Genomic DNA, 17,678 nt, shown 5'->3' on the forward strand with positions numbered 1-17,678 from the left:
CCTTTTTTGCCTCATGAACGTGTCATATAGAGAACACCTCGAGAGATTCATTTCAAGCTTAGCACAAATGTTCACTTGCAGTAATGGATGAACTGATTTGCGTTGTCAAAGGTCACTGTGGCCTCAAAAAACATGTTTGTGCACTATTGAACATGAAATGTTGAATCTGCTTTCAGGGAATTCTTTTTAAATGTTTGAGTCTTCCATCATGAATGCAGAATGTCAGGAACACTGCAGTGGTTGGCAGAGCCTCACAACTGCATGGTGGTAATTCTAGCTCACAAGAAATATTATGCTTGAATATAACATTTTAAATGTACTGACAGTTTTGGCCAAAGGTTTTCCTCTTGAGCTGCAGCTGGGTCGAAATTTTAACCTTGCACGAGATGACCAGAAGATTTACTTCAAAGTGGCTGATCTTTGTTTTGCAATGCGATGGAGCCTTTTAACTTTCTTGCCCCCGTCACCTTTCCTTCAACACCACCCTGCTGACAAAATACATTTCTTATCTGATTAAATAGGGTGTTCAGGGTTATAATGACCTGCATCTTTTATTCCTGTAGCAGTGACAACAGCTAAGTTAGCAAACATGTCAAAGACACATACGATAGCAGAAGCAACACAAAGTAACCAGAGGCTCATTTCTCACCGACACTCACCGCAGAAATAACCTGAGAGCCTCCCTCCGTCCTCCTTTGGGTCGGGAACTCTGTCAGGACACAAAAGCTTCAAATCTTTGCTCTATTTATGTTCGACATCATCAATTTATCATTATGTTTATAATACGAACATTGATTAGAGTTGATTAACTCTGCTTTAGAGCCCGCAATGAAATTATGTGACAGCAGGGCACTATTCAAATGTGTGTGTGTGTGTGTTGTGAGTGTTGTGAGTGTACAAGTGTGTGATGATTGGGCACAGAAAGTCAGCGTCGGACCAGAATACTAAACACCCTGGTGTCTACTGGAGAGGTCAACACAGACACATGCAGCAGCACATAATTATGAACCCATTCCAGGAAAAGGAGAAAAATCCATAAAGGAATTTAACAACACGGAACAATTCACAGGCACGTTTGCATACTGTGTATTCTCTAAAGGGGACAAACGCATCAGACGGCAGATGTGCGCCTGCACACACTGAATTCTTCCATTTTGCAGCGCGTGTATCCTCTTACGTCGCCGGCGTCTGGCCCCGTCTGTTTAAATCGCAAACATCATTTCTGTTCATTGAATGTCATGTTTATGTTTGAATTATCTACACCGCTGTGAGTGTGTGTGTGTGTGTGTGTGTGTGTGTGTGTGTGTGTGTCTTAATCGCCCCCTGTAGGCTGGCTGCAGTACAGGCCTAGGTCCCCTTCTCCTCCATGTTCATAGTTGAGTCATGGACAAAGCTAAAATAAACAGAGTCCAAGTCCAACCTACTGTCTTTGTCGTTTTGTGGAATTCTTCGTTATGATTGACAGCTGAGACTGACTCATGATCGGTCAAGTCCACTCCTCCCCCCCGATCACTACTATGCAGACTCCAAATTCGCTAGATGGCAGCGTTTGTATCCAAAAGGCTTCATTACAAGGGTAGCGGGAGGAAGTAGAGACACTTCGTTCACGTCGTCTGTGATGCTTATGCATGAAGCAGCATTTCAGGTTTTTATTTGAGTTGATTGAGATTTTAACAAGATTTCAAGTCCAGATCTCATTCCTGACAGAGAGAACGGTCATAAATAGACAGATGATAGATGGATGGATACATGGATAGTTTTCGGTTTAGATAGATGAAACCAAAATGAACTGCTGTAACATAGAGGATCTCTGCCTCTAACCAGCCCAGTCTCTGCTCAATGCATAATAACAGCTTGACATCGCCTCAGTATGTCGGTTGTTTTTCATCAGCTCCACAATCAGGTCCACTGAGCAATGATGTGATGAGAAATCTTCTCTGGTTTGAATTCCTCTGTCGAATGTAGATGCAACATTATCTGCACACGTCCTCTTCCCTCTTAGTTTTGACCTTTTTGGTGGAAAACACAGAAGAAATTGACTGCAACAAGATATTAGGAGGTTTTTCTTTATTTGTGGGAGCTGCTAAAAAATTTTATTTGGTTCAAACAAAAAAAAGATCTCTCTTGATTCTGATTCTGCTTTTATTTGCCTCCTCTTTTCAGGCGTCGTCCTCAAGGCGTCCGGGCTGAGACGATACAAAGGTGCCCTCGGTTTTCTTCTGTATCGCAGACGCACATGAGAAGAGGAGGAGAAATGCACAAAAACGTTTGTGTTCACATACAGTGTCTGCAAATACACAGCTGCAGCAGGTGGATTTACATCTTTCACACAGTCACACGCACGTTATGTCAAAAACACGCAGCTCATCCTTGGCCCGTCCTTCACATTAGGGCTCTTTCAGTTCTTTTAATAATAATTCCCTTCATAACATCTGCTCACAGTAACACTGATAATGGGAGGCACCTGTGAGAGTGTGCGTCCTCAAAAGACGGCGTCTCTTTCTGTAGAAAACTCTGATAAGCTTCTGCTTGTTTTCTTCACCTGCACACACTCAACTTTACATATTTAAATTGAGGACATGAGGGCGTGTACTTTGAACAGCTGTCACTCAAATGTTTTCTCTTCTCTCTCATCTAACTATTATTGTTTGTCTTCTTTATCCTTGTTGCTCTGATCGATGATATTTCCAATCAGGATTCTGCATTTTATATTCAACTTAAACATGTTGAATTTCCAATTAGGACTTGGTAAAGTCAACATGGTGGATTTTATATCTGAAAACATGAGAGTGAAAAATCCAGGAAATAGAAAAACCTACATTTTAAGCAAATACAAAGAAGAGTCTACATAATTATAGACTCTGAATGAACGCGAAGGCAGCACTTAATCAGAGCCGAGGCAGCGGAATAAGTTAAAGAAGCATCAAGGTGCCCTGAAACATTTTATATATCATTAATAAAGAAAGTAGCACTTCAGGACTACAGTGCAGCGTGATGGAGAAAAGAAGTAAGAGGGAATTTTCTCTGGCAGTTACAAATTATAGATGAAAAGTGAGTAAGCACTTTTATACTGCCTAAAGTCGTTTATTAAGTTACTGTAAAATAAAATCTTTTTAATTTATGTTCACGAATGAGGACAACTTTTTCACCACTCCACACAGTCCGGCCTGAGAACCTCAGGCGACCAGGTCTTTTCTGTCAGGACCCCCGCTCTTTGGTGTTTTATATTATTTTGTCTTTACTCTTTTCCCACCTGTCACATTTTTTTCTCCATATCTAATGCTTTAAATTTTCTTGTTGTTTCCGTTTTTTAACTTTTAAAGCACCTTGTAGCTGTGTGTTGAAATGTGCCATATAAATAAAGTTGTTTAGGTGACCAAATTAGCTTTTGCCCTCAATTAAACTAATGACATTTATTCATGTTTTAAATTGAGTTACACTCGGACCCATTAACTGGACAAACAAACCTCACCTCTAGTGGTGTAGCACACTGGCAGCGTTATGAGAGCCCACAAAATACTGTAATGACCAACTTATTGGGTAATTTAATCTCTTATTCATGCTTATCAGACTTTCTACTGCACGGACAGAAAAAATACCGAGTTTAAAGATCACAGCCGCAGGCAAATTCACTTTTCTTCACCTCACGATTTCCTAATTTTTCCAATGATGATTCTAATAGTATGTATACATCTTAATTTGGCTTTAGGCCACTGAAAATTCACATCAACAACCACCGCTGCAGCAACACCTTTAAATATATTCATGCTCATAAAAACCAGCCATTTTCATTCCAGCCAATATCCTGCATGTTGTGATGTCAGAATGATGGTGCCGACATGAAGGCAGGTTTAAAGGGGTCGTCCAGCTCCAGGCCACGTTCTGCATGCACCAGTACTACTGACCTGAAGCAGAGGTTGTGTGGGTGTTTTACTCTATTTGGCGTCCTGGGTTTCACAGTGAAGTTTCCCCAGAAAGTATCGACCCTCTTCCACCTCCACCGATTACATCACGATGCTCATTCAGGATTTTAAGAGTTGTGTTAAAAAACTGCCACTGAGCTTCATCAGCATGCACGAAGGAAAACAGCAGCAGCAGCAGCTTAAAACTGTGAGCTGCAAAAAGGTCATATTTCATACAAGCGTTTAGATTTATGACTTCTGAAATTAGACCCCGCCTCCTTCAATCAGAGCAAAGCATGTCTGCAGCGACATCCTCACTGGGGAGGAAACCAGAGGAGGCAAGAATGATGTAGTGGACTGTGCATCAGGGAATGTGCTAGAAAAGTAAATGTGGTACTTTCACTATCCTTAAGTACAAATTTGTCATCTTATAATAAAATACACACTTCACCTTGTGTCTTGTTGTTTGTGATGTTAATTTTAAGTAAATGTTTAGACCAGATAATTTGAATGCGACTGGAGTGCATGATATAAACCTGCCTGTTTGGAATGTGCTGTTTTCTCACTTTTTTATTGTTTGTGTGAGCAGATTTTCATAAACTGAGTTCATCCTACCACGTTTATGTGTGGTTCATTTATAAGTTTGAATGGTTTATGTTTTTTCAAAATAAAAGCTCTCTAATCGCTCTCGATATAAAGCATTACAACAAAAATCGAATTTAAATTTACTTTGAAAATACCTTTTCAAAGAGGAAGCGTCAGCGTAATAAACAAAAATGATGGATGTCACCCACATTGTTTGATTAATCACATTTTGAGAGTGAAATACACACGAGTACATCTCCTCAGATGTGTGGTACTTCTCCAGGTGTGCACACAGAGGTCAGATGACAACCAGATACTCTTGGTTATAATGAGGCAGATGGCAAGTGTGTTTTAAGTGAAGCGTGTCATTGCCATAACGGACATCAACACCTGTGAATGTCTATTTCAGTCCGACATAGCGAAATAAAAATAATCACGTTATGGAAATGACGTTTGTGGAGTTAGGAGGCAGATGTGTGTGCGTGTGAAGGATTCCAATGTTAGTAAGCAACTGATTCATGTCGTGTTAACAAAGAGGAAAGAGGAGGATTTTAAAGAAGAAGTAAAGAAAACAAGCACAAGCAACGAAAAGCAGAATGTGAGAACGAGGTGATGGCGGCTCCTCTCCTCTCCTCTCCTCCCTCCACTTCGTCCATTCATTATTCAGTATACCTTCAGGTCAAACTCTCAGTGTCTTCTTGACATATTCCTCCTCTTCTCCATACTGCACCCCCCGCCCCCTGCACTCCTCTCTCTGTATCTTTCCTTTCTCCATCTTTCTGACTGTCACCCTTTCATATTCCCCAGAAATGACCTCAGAGATGAGAAACCAAGCTTTGAAATGTCAAATTTATGGAAAAGTATTTTATTTTTCTTTACGATTTTAATTACCGGCACATGCACACAGCTTTTTGAGGGGGTAGAATTTTTTTGACAGTTCTTCGTCGCTTTATTTTCTTTTTGCTCTGTCTCTTCTTCTCTTCTCTTCTCTTCTCATATACATGGAGGACTCTGTGACAGTTTTTCTACTGGAGCTCAAGCACATAAGCAAAATGAAAATGTCAGGTTTTATTCGTGAGCCATTCTGCATTTCATTTGTAAATTCCCCTTTTCAGGTCGTCACAGCTGCCACTGTTCTTGGTTGCAAAGCACTTTGGTAACTGTTTTTAAAAAGTGCTATATAAATCAAGCTTATTATTATTATTTTTAGCTTTGTTTCAAATTCTGAAAAACACAATGGGAATTAGTTTTTCTTTTCAGAATTCTTATATATAAACAAAGTCATAATATAAGCAAAAGTTTATTTTCATAAAAACTTTTAAAGGATTCTGACATAATCATTTCGTTTATTCAGATTAACAGAGCATCATTTTTTAAAGACAGTTTGTCTCAGGATTCTCACAAAACAATCTTCTGGGAACTTTATTTTTACTTTGAAATGTAACAGGAAACGCTGCATACATGGAGCACAGGTGCGTCATTAGCGAGTGGAAACAACCGGAACAGAAGAAAACTTTTTTATCTGCGTCAAAAGGAACGAGAACATTTTTCACGCAGAGACGCGGTCAACACGCGAGGAGACAAACCAAGTGATGAGACAGACACGAGGACTTCACTGAGACGTGAGGGACATCTCCGGAACCACTGCTCCAGGTGAGCTCTCATGCGTAATGACGCTGGACACCACCAGCAATTAGCCACAGCCCTCATTTCCCCTGCTATCCCCATGCAGGTGTGAAGGGTTCACCTGGTGGAAGCGGTTTGCGGCCATGATCAGATATTACCATAGCAACAGAAGCTAAGTGGAATAGTGCTGCGGTGCCTTGAGGTACTTTTTATTATTTATGTGGCCCCACTGGTTTCATTTGCATCACAGAGAGGTGCCCAGGAACCACTGGCAGGATGAAGTCATCCCGGTCCAGGTTTGGGTCCTGCAGACTTGACTCGTGTGGGGCAGACATACTGTTACACATTCACCTCGTGGCAGGTGTAAAGCAGTCTTTTGTGAGTTTGGAATCATTTTCAAAGACTTAGTGAGAGCACCACCACCACCTGTGTGTGTGTGTGTGTGTGTGTGTGTGTGTGTGTGTGTGTGAACTGCTTCTGTACTTGAAATCTCATATTCATGTGAATGTGCAGAATCTGGAGACGAGGGATAATATTTTCTGTTCCATTCCTGGTTTGACTTGATGATTTCTGTGCTGGGTTCACCATCATCTCAGCCCACGTCTTAATAATTGTGGAATTAAATAAGCTACTGATGCTTTAAATGATCGCACAACAAACAATTCTTGGCGGAGATTCAGGGCTGCTACAATCATAATAATACTTTTCAGTATGGGATCATATAAAATCTTTATTATCCTGCAGGAGTTGATGTTTTTGATCCTGTCTGTTGTTGCAAAGAACATATTTCCACTAAACTTGGTGAAAGGATGGGACATATTCCAGAAATGAACCTACAGAATCATTTTAGGGGCTTTATTTGATAGGATAGTGAGAGTCTAGTTATGAAAAGGGAGCAGATGACACGCAGGAAAGGGCCACAGGCTGAAATCGAACCTGGGTCGCTGCAGAGACCCAAGGGTTGGCAACTTACTGAACCCATTAGATTTGAGAGTGAATTTGTACAAATCCAGATTTTTACTTTTCACTTTCTTTAGAATTGTCAGATTGATCATTTGTTTGACGTCATGGATCTTGATTGGAAATGGAGGGGACGGATGAGTTTGTGCAGTGTGGTGCAGTTTCACTGACTGTTGGGCAGATATCTGAGCAAAACCCCAAATAATGTCAACACACCGTCACTGCAGATCTTCACAATACAATCTCAGCAAATAGAGAATATTTGCCACTTTCATTCAGTTAGAAATCTGTAATTGATATATTCTCAGAACCGTTTTAGCTTTTTAGATTTTTTCTTCTCCATGTTTATGTATCTATATCAGGATGTAATGTAAAAAAGCCTCACTGGAATCTATATGAAGGAGATGAAGCCACTTTGAGCAAATATTGAAGGTGTAGTTACTTTCTGCTCATCAGTTTAAACGCAGTAACACTATGTAAAGAGTGTGATTGAAAACACTGGGGTTATTCAGTGATGACATGAGGGCGTGTGTGAAAGTCCACTCGTGTGAAAAGGCCTTTAGATTGTGAATCCTCCAGAGACAGAGAGGAGCACTGAGAGAGAACTGGACTTGAAGAAGCTCCAATGATTAGACTGTGATGAAGAGAATGGACTTTGGATGATAAAACATTTAGATTCTTAAATTAATTAAATAAGCAGGGGGGATAAAACACAGTCAGAGCCTTGAAGGGGTTTTGTGAGGTGAGGCAAAAATTGGAGAGATGGCAATTGTGGAATGAATGAGCGGTTTCAAGTGGAGTACATGTTTAAGTGTGAAGAGGAAAAAAAAAGAAGAGGATTCACAGTGGAAAATTGAAAATTGGAGAAAGTCCAGGAAATGAAGAGGTGAGATGAGAGAGACAAAGAAAGACAAAGGAGGGACATAAATTATGAAGCGAGCGGAGTAGCTCGGCCGACAGCGAGGGTGGCACATGGATTGTAAAGAAAATGAAAGCCGCCACCAAGTGATATGAATTGGCTGCAGAATCTCTCAGTGAAGAACTAAAGGCATTTTAAACAAGCGAGGGAAGATACAGCAGGGCGCCGCCGACCGGAGCGGAAAAAAAATGGACCGTGTTGGGGAGGGGGGTGAGTGAGTGAGATGGAGAGGAAGTGCGAACGTGGGAGGGAAAGAGAGAAATGGGGTACAAATGCATCGGGTGGGGATGGGGGGGGGGGGGGGTCTTAAAGAGTGAATAAATGAAGCGAGAGAAAGCAGGGGAAGATAATGATCCTCGAGGAGTTAAGGGGGGAGAGCATTAGGAGAGGAGCAAGGTGGAGATAGGGGAGAGTGACGGATGAGGGGAGACTCTGAGAAAAAGGAAACAGAGGGAAATGAATGGTGAGGACAAGATGACAACAGAGATAGAAAGGTGGAGGTCTTTCTCTTCCTGTCTCTCTGAGTCTCTCATTTTCTAATACTACATCACCCGACGCCATCCCATCACTCAAGCCCTTCTTTTTTTCCCTCCTGCACATTGTCCTGTTTGCCTGCGCTTAGTCTTCCCCGTTTTCTTTTCCTCTTTGTTTATAGAAATGTATTTATAAAATAAGGCCAGTAATGAATTCTGTCTCACAAACATAATGTCAAAATTGCAAACGTGGAAAGAGCCGAGAAGTTAAATAATTAAAAAAGCAGGAAAAAGGGAAAACAAGATGCCGACTGTAAAATCTTCTGTAAGACCTAATATTTAATGTTGTCTGAAAGACAGTTAATTCCTCAGAGGGTAATTTGAGGGAAGCAAGTACAAGTGCACATAATTACCACACATGCAAACACAAATGACCATGTCAGTAAATGGAAATACACAAGGATTAATGGCTGTATAATCTCAACACAAAGGCACAGTATCCCAGAAGTTGAGAAGATCATGTTCCCTCTGTTTCCTGCACTGGGCCCCTGGAGTAAAACCAAACTTTCATATTTCTCATGACAGTAAAGTATTCGAAGAGGATGTGTTGTGACGGCATGTTGATCATCTGTGTTTTACAGCTTCTGTTGTGTTAAACTGGGCAAGAGATTTTTGTTTGTATGAATCGCTCTGAAACAGCAGTTGCACTGTACTGCCACTGGCAGGTGCTGTTTTTGGTATTTTCAGTAGTTTTTAGTGATGTGACTTGGCCAAAGCTACGACTAAAATATCTTAAATGAGTTAATATGTCATTCTGGACACTCCCACTAGCCAAACAGCAACGTGTTCCGTATGCAGGACTTCAGTTTTGATGGCAATCATCACTAACATTATAGTTTTTTAAAGAAATGCGCTTGTATCAGTTACTTGGTTTCAGGATCAGTCGGAACATCTCCATTATTTTTAAATATTTGTTTCCTGCAGAACCTGTGCATTACAACTTCTGTATGGAGGGAGAAGGATGCTGGGAACTCAAAGTCAAGATGTTGGAATTGGTATTTGGGAAGGGAAAATTATATCTGAACATCAATCACACAAAGGTCTAAAGACAACAGAATTCAAATTTTACCTAAAGTGATGCCAGTTAAAGAAGTAAATTAATAGAAATAAGGATTTGTTAATTAAGAGCTCCCAACTCAGAAATTTGAATCAATCTTATTTTTCTCTTCTTGTGTTTTCTTTGAATGTGTCATCTTTCATTTCCTATTTCACCACCTGAACCTGTTCACCAGACATCTCCACCATCTATCACTGTACGAGCCAACAATGCAATCAGCCTCTGCTGTGATTTTCAAACAGAGGCAGGTGGAGAAGTGAGAGGTTACTGAGTAAGCAGAGTCAGACTCCGGCAATTATCTCATTAATAAAACAAAAATGATGGATGTCACCCATATTGTTTCATCAATCACATCTTGCGAGTGAAACAAACACGAGCACATCTCAGATTCTCCAGTTGCTCGTGGAGGGTCAGACGACACCCAGATTCTCTTGGTTACAATGAGGCAGATGGCAATTTTAAGTATTACCTCTCAAATCAATACAAGCGTTTTAACATTTTGGACGCAATTTTCTAACTCAATGGAAAGTCATTTTAACATTGCATGCCTGCTGTGGGATTCGTTGTGCAGCAGGAAAATGGCCCTGATTGGCTTGGAATGTTCTTTTTTTACTGAAATTGAGAAAATTGGCCTTAAACATGATTTCACTTCTAACTGAACAACATCAGTCCTCTTTAACCAGGAGATCACCACAGTAAGACAAATACATAAATTCACCCTTTTTCTGCTAATTGTAAGCTAACAGACCTAAATGCTTCAATCAAGGTGTAATTAAGTTTGTCCTCTCTGCTGCAGCGTGTGGTTTAGAGGACGGGAGCTCAGGAGTTCATCAATTTGAGCTAAATTCTTGGTCAGGACGTTTTTTAAAATCCTTTTGGATGTGCATTGTTTGGATTTTAATAGAACTCTTAGTGGACCGTTGAAACATCCGTAAAGTTGTTTACCATCCTCAGCAGGCAGGCAGAACACCTGCTCTTGTAAATATATATTTTTTATCATTTTCATTCTCTCCATCATTGGCCAGGGGTATTGTGTGTATTTCTAGGAAATGTTTGATCAATGCAAAAATAGTCTCCTGTGTGTTTATCTTGTAATTTTCTCGTGTAAATGAAGATCATGACCCACACCACCAGCAGATTAATTTTTTTACGCTGAAGAAGAGAGGAATTTATTTTAAGGATTCCCTGTCTCTAATGTAATTTCCTGTCAGTGTGTTGATAATGCACCCCCCTGTAGAGGCCCTCAGTAGTTGTTGCTGCTCCAGTCAGCTGATTGGTACTCACCGCTGTTTGCCGCTGTGTGAGGTGTCAGAGGTCTTTAATCACGATTGTGACCATATCACAGAGGAGATTATTGTTGTGATGCCCGCTGTGCCTCTGCTGCCCTCGAGTCCTGCAACATACTCTCTCAGTTTGAGACAGTCACCCCAGATACCTTCAGACAAATAAAGAACCCAGAAACTTGCCTGACTTGCTATTCAGCCCTCTCTTTGCCAAATTCATTATGGTGCTCCGTCTGATATTAGGACCCCCCTCTGCTCACTAAATTATTACCTCCCTCTCCTCTTTTATTGTGCCCTCCACCTTCAAAAGGAGCCGTGATTAAACCTCTGCTTAAAAAACTCTAACCTTGCGTCTGATGCCCTTAATAATTGCAGGAAAAAATTTAAATCATCTCTTCCTCTCTGAAGTACAGGGAAGAAAACCTGACATAGCCAGCGGCTGATTTTCTGCTGCATTGGTCCACTTGGAAAAAATTGTAGTCTGTCATAATGGCTGATGATATTTCCAGCCCAGTACTCTACATTAGTACAGCGCTTTTAATCTTATTTTTCAGTCTTTTGTTTGATTTGATGCAGGACATTGTTTGAAAATCAAATAATCTAAAACTCATTTACAATCATTTGCAGGAAGAGTTCGTCAATAAGGGTTGTTGAATGTAGACTTAATACCAAACCAGCTGATTCTTCCATTTCCAATGAATTCTCCGAAACAACTTTCATTTTAATAAATAAATCTATCGTCTGTGCAAGCAGCTAGTTGTGATACTTTGTTACATTGTTATCGTTAGGAGGTAGAGACGGTCTTCCACCAACCAGAAAGTTCAATTGCCAGCACCTCCAGTCTGCATTCCAGATTGTCCTTTGGCAAGAAACTGAACCCGGTATTGTCCATTGAATGATAGTGTGTGATTAAAAAAAAAAAAAAAAGTGGCGCGTATAGAAACACTCTATGAATGTATGCATGAATGCGACTTGTGCTGTAAAGTGCTCTGAGTGGTCTAAGGCTGGAAAGACGCAATTTAAATTCAGTCCATTTAGCATGACATGGTAATTATGATGGCGGCAACGGATGAAGTGAGGGGATGTGAAATAAAGAGCAACAAAATACATGTTTGGAGAACGATGACGTGGGTTGACTCACACATGAGACTGCTGTTTCTGTTTGAGCTCATCCATGACCTTTCCAGAATCTTACCTGTGTGTTTATTACTGTAACCTCAGTGATGATGGATAATGCAGTCAGTGGTGGATAACGTAGTTTGAGCAGCTTTTTGTGGAAGTTGACATTTTGCAATGTGAGCATTGGATAAGCCAGAGAAACATCCACACCTCACCATGGATTTAAAAAGTGTACAAACCTGGAAATGATGACTTTCCTACTGTTACTGTTAACATAGGTTTGATGAACTGTTGCACAGCACTGCTTCAATGTGGAGCTTTAAACTCCACGATTTCAGCTCCCGCTGCTTTGCAGTCCGCCTCAGCAGTGTCCAATTCAACCATAATTGCTCATTAAAAATTAAGGACATCGAGTTTGTTGTCTGCGATGTACCATCCTCGTCTGAGGGTTGCCTGTGTGTGTGTGCGCGTGCGTCTGTTAAAATGTTAAAAGCAGCCAGGCCAGACCAGGTTTTAGACAAACTGTCAGGATGAAAAGGATAAGAGGAGAGAAGAAGCAACAATGGAAAGAAGAGAGGGTGAGAAAAGGAGGAAAAGGATGGAGAGAGGAGTTCAGGAGAGGTGAGGCATGAAGAGGACAAAAAAAGACAGGAGCTCTAGAGAGGGGAGAGAAAAATCATGCTGAGACAATCGGTCTCACCTGCAGCTAACTCAAAAGTGTGTGTGTGTGTGTGTGTGTGTGTGTGTGTGTGTGTGTGTGTGTGTGTGTGTGTGTGTGTGTGTGTGTGTGTGTGTGTGTGTGTGTGTGTGTGTGTGTGTGTGTGTGTGTGTGTGTGTGTGTGCCCATGTGGTGGTGTAACACGTATCGTGCATCTTTCAGGCTGTGAGAATGTGCTTTATAGGTAGGTGTGTGTTTTACAGTATATTGTGTCTGTTTTTGTTTCTGTATTTATTCTAGGAAAGCTCTTGGCAGTTTATATTTGAACATCACTGAGGCAGTTCCATTGAGAGAGTGGGAAGAGGAAGGCGTAAAGAAAGAGAGACAGACTGGACTTAGAAGCCAAAAAAAAACAGTAGATTAAAAAAGAGGGATATGTAAACATTGGGTCTCTTTCTTTCCAGCAGGGTTCTGTATTCAACCTCATCTACCTCTGTATCGCTCCACCCTTCTTTTCTTCACGACACCGTTCTTTGCTGCTGGCTTGATGCTCATTTCCTGCCTCATCTCGACACACTGAGTCAGTCCCTGCTGCTCTGTTCCACTGAATAACTTTCATCGTCATTATTATTTGCAGAACGCGCTGCAATTTTCTCCCTGTAACCACAATGCAACACAAATAGCCCAGGATGCAGTGAGGGCGCGTCTCTCACTGTTTGTCTCAGCCAGTCTTACGCACATGTGCTGTAAACCGGCCTCAGTGTGTTGGTGTTGTTTTGGCGTTGGTATGTTCCTGCGGGGTTGCGTGTCGTGTCACCTGTCTGCACGGCATCATCCGGTATTGTTTACAATTGCTTAATTGCTTGTGATCTCCCACAAACCCTCACTGCTGCTTTTCTTTGTCCTCCGTGTGTAAAATGGATTGTGACACTTCCCAGCCAAATGGCCTTTAAATAAATATGATTACTGAATATATCATCTTCAGTGTGATGTCGTACTGAGACAATTTAGCCTGAGCATAAAGTGTAGCCGTATAAATTATTGCTCACACAGCAGCATTGGGCTGCAAAATACAAACACACCCACACTCTGAATATACAACGATGACACCCATGTTTATTTTACATATATAGCAGCAATTCATTTTTTAATGACTAGAGCTGAATGGAATTTCCTTTTCCAGAGTCATGGTCCTCGGAGGTCTTCACACTGACTGCAGGATGCGATGCTACCTTTGCTTTGGTGTCATGAAACTGACAAGTAAGGTGACAGCACTGACATCAAATTAATTAAATTCATAGGTTCGATAGTGGGATACTCTAAAATGGTCTCTGAGCAACTGGAGGGATTAAAATTGTAATTAATATGGTTTGATTTCCAAGCCTGCAACTTCATGTTTGCTTCACTTTCACTTGTCAGGGATCAGTGTGGTTTTCAGCAGCACGCAGATGTTTTGGGAAAAGTAAAACACTCGGACCAAGGTAGCCAACTGCTGGATGTTTAAATATATTTTTTTGCTAAAATCAGTTCAGGCAGATTCATGTCAGAGTGCAAAAGTATGATCACCTGCACTGAAGTGTCACATTTTATAGGTCAATCATATGGTTGTGTGTCTTTAATGGTAGGGCAGCAAAGACATGTTAGCTGTCAGATAAAGGAAACAGATATTTTAGAATATTACCACCCTGGAATCTTCTCTTATTGACTGTCCCTTCACTGTTCTGTCATTTCTCTTCTCCCTGTGGATCACTACAATCGTGGTGAAGGGGTGCAATTTGTGCCCAAAGTTTGATTTACAACCAAACAAAGGCAAGCAAGTTGCAAAACTGAACTAAACGATGTTTTCTGTCTCTTCTATCATTTTCCTTTCTGCTCCATTTCACTGTGACACAACAAACAGTGCTGTCCATGGTTCTGAAACAACAGCTCGGCATTACCCACATGTATCTTGGCCAATGATTTAGGTTTAGTTTTTCTATTCTTCTACATAAACATGCATCTTAAACAGAAAAACCAACCATCTAATGTGATAAACAATTGATTGAACATTATAATAGCGTATAATGTGTGTAATTTTCTGGTAATCAAACAACCTATTATAAGAATTGGAATCATCGATTTACAGACTTAGGAGCTTTGTTTTTGGGCAGTTGGTTCCCCTGTGACTGAGAAGCCCACAGGACGGGGTCTGGACTGTATAACTTAGCTGTGAACCCAAACTGCTCAAATGTATCGTCTAACAAAAAACAAATTGCTTTGGTCCCAGAGCAGATTAAAATTATCTGTGTTGTGTAGACTCTGCAGACACAGAATCAATAGTCAGTGAAGCTGCCCATGTCATGATTTACAGTGGGAATTGGACCAGAAACAAAGGATTTTTTATCCAGGACTCCTTAATGGGAGAAAAAAACCAGCTTGCTTGGATATTAAGTTGTAACAATTCACAGAACGGCGGATTCAGCCAATGGAGACATTTTTAGAGACTCATGGGAAAAGAGCTGAGATGGGGTCTTAAGGTAGCTTTTAAGGTGGTAGTCCGCTCTGTGGAAAAAGCTTTTCTCTTAGCTGTGACGAACAAGCACCATCGCCCAAAGTGTGGTTTATCAAGCAGGTTTCTGGCTGGGTGAGGAGGATCATGGGAATCTCTGCTACACTTGTCTGACCCTTTGCAGGTATTTGATGGAGGGTAGCTAACAGCTACTGACCCTCTCTGCAGGATGGATGAGACTGAGGATATTTCTGAGGGATACTAGAGGACAGGAAGGAACCAGACAGTGTTTGAGGTTGTGCTGATGCTAAACAAACACATCTATAGACTCGTATAACAAATTTATTCTTACTATGCGTGATTGTTAAACTCAATTGTACTTTTCTGTTGGTGGATGGCGGGCACACTTTTTGGGAAGTTGGGAAATAATGATCCTCGGGAGCTTGAACAACTCTCTCCTGCTCAGTGCTGTGACTATTACTTTACAATAATCTGAAGCTTTATTGATCAGCGTGCACTAACTCTGCCCCTCACCTCCACTTGGGTCAGAGCACGGAGCTGAAATACAAGTCCTGCTGTTTGAATAATGTCTCTCTAATAACTGAGCAATGCTGCCGCCCATAATACCCAGGAGGGGATGAGTAGGCGAGTGTCTGTGTAAGTGTGACCTGAATCTCTCCCGTTTTCTGCACATTAAGCTCCAATTTGTTTGTTTGCACTCAACCATGACAGCCGACTGACCCATCTCGCATCAATGCCAGTGTGGTATCATCGGCAAGTTTGAGCGCTTTGACAGAGGATGCGCTGGAGGAGCCATCATTTGTGTGAGGAGGAAGACGGAGGGGGAGAGAACTCGTACTGCAGAACATAATACTATCAATTCTTTCTTGAAATCTATAAAATAGGCTGCTGTGCTTTTGTACCTGTTTTTTTATTCCCTATGTAGTTATGTCATTGTCTGAATAATGATACTTACACATTTCAATGTTTTTTATTGACCCATCATCAACCCACTGGGGATGAAAGTGATTTGGCCTGTGCTTCGTGCCAATTAATCTGTGTTGTCATTTCTTAAAGGTTCAGGTTTGAATTCAGGTTATTACTAGAAAAGGTTTACATGATGCACTGCTGTTAAGAAAATGCCCCACTGTCCTGAGGCTGCAGCTCCTCTTTTCAGCCTCTGTCTGAAACACATGTTTTTACATCCTGTCTCTTTAAGGCCCTCCTCCAGATAAAGCCCCGTCTGCTCTGATTGGCCAGCCAGCCCACTCTGTTGTGATCGGTCAACTTCTTCCACTAGGTAAGCGTCATGCAAATGTGGGGCATTGTGATGTGACGTTCCCTGGAAGTATCAGTCAGACTACTGACGAGGCATTCAGGAGCACTGTTTTCTGTGGGGGAGCAGATCCCTGGTAACCGCAGACTTCTGATATATATGATAAAGATATTTATACCTGGGATGCAACAGAGTTTATAGTCAAGACATAAACAAACATGAAATTAATTTTCCCCAGGAAGTGGTGTGGCCATACATCATAATTTGTATTTTGTTACTATGGCAACATATACTGTAGCTGGGGGCTGGATGGGAATGAATGATCATTGAAGGTGATATCGATGAGTCACATCGAGGCTGTGGCTGAAGCAGTGTTAGATGTTTCTGTGATGTGACAAATTCATTGTCCACCATGAAGCAGTCTGGGCACCTGCTGAAGATATAATTCAATATCACTTTTCAGCTGCTGAGCTGAGAAAATACATTTTGCTTAGAGCACCTTTTAAGCACCAAGTAGTTTTTGACATTTTGCTCTTCAACTGTTCCATATTTTCTTCACCAACGACCCCTGAGCTCACGAGCAAAATTACCTTTCACAAAGAAATGTTACCAGCCATCTTCTTCCCCCATTGCCGAGCTGTGTTCCTCTAATCAGGGCCAATGTCCCTTTAATAGAAAGGTCACTTACTGCCGGCTCCCAGGGTCAAAATGATAATGAAGTGCCAAAGAGTTAATTATAATATTTATGTGTAAGATAAAAGTTTAGAGCCCTCAGATGTTTATTGGGTAGGTTGTCTATATTTGACACGTACACACACACAGCCCCAGATGCATGCAGTAGCGCTTACTTAGACAGTCAATATCAGACACCTATTCATAACCTTTAAGCCTCTCATGCAGGGACACACACACGCTGCTTCCTGTAATCAATGGCTATAGATCTGAGTACACACATACACACAATCGTACACACGGACACTGTTTCTGTTGGACGAAGCCATAGACATGGTTGATGCTGGAAATATATTCATAACCTTTAGATATGAGCTGACTAGCAGACAAACACACACACCTGTCCCTCAGTGACCCTGCCATTACCAGTGATTGATGAGCCTTGATGTTCCTTATGGTTCATCTCAGGGGTTATGACCTGATGTATTGATCCAAGAATCCGTTTGAGTCTCTACATTTGCTGATGTGTGTGAGTGTTTTGTATCAGTATGTTTCTGAGTGAGACTAATGATCTGAAGCACTATTCACTCTGTGCATGTG

This window comes from Paralichthys olivaceus, chromosome 20, assembly GCF_024713975.1.
Source record: "Paralichthys olivaceus isolate ysfri-2021 chromosome 20, ASM2471397v2, whole genome shotgun sequence".
Taxonomy (NCBI): Eukaryota; Metazoa; Chordata; class Actinopteri; order Pleuronectiformes; family Paralichthyidae; genus Paralichthys; species Paralichthys olivaceus.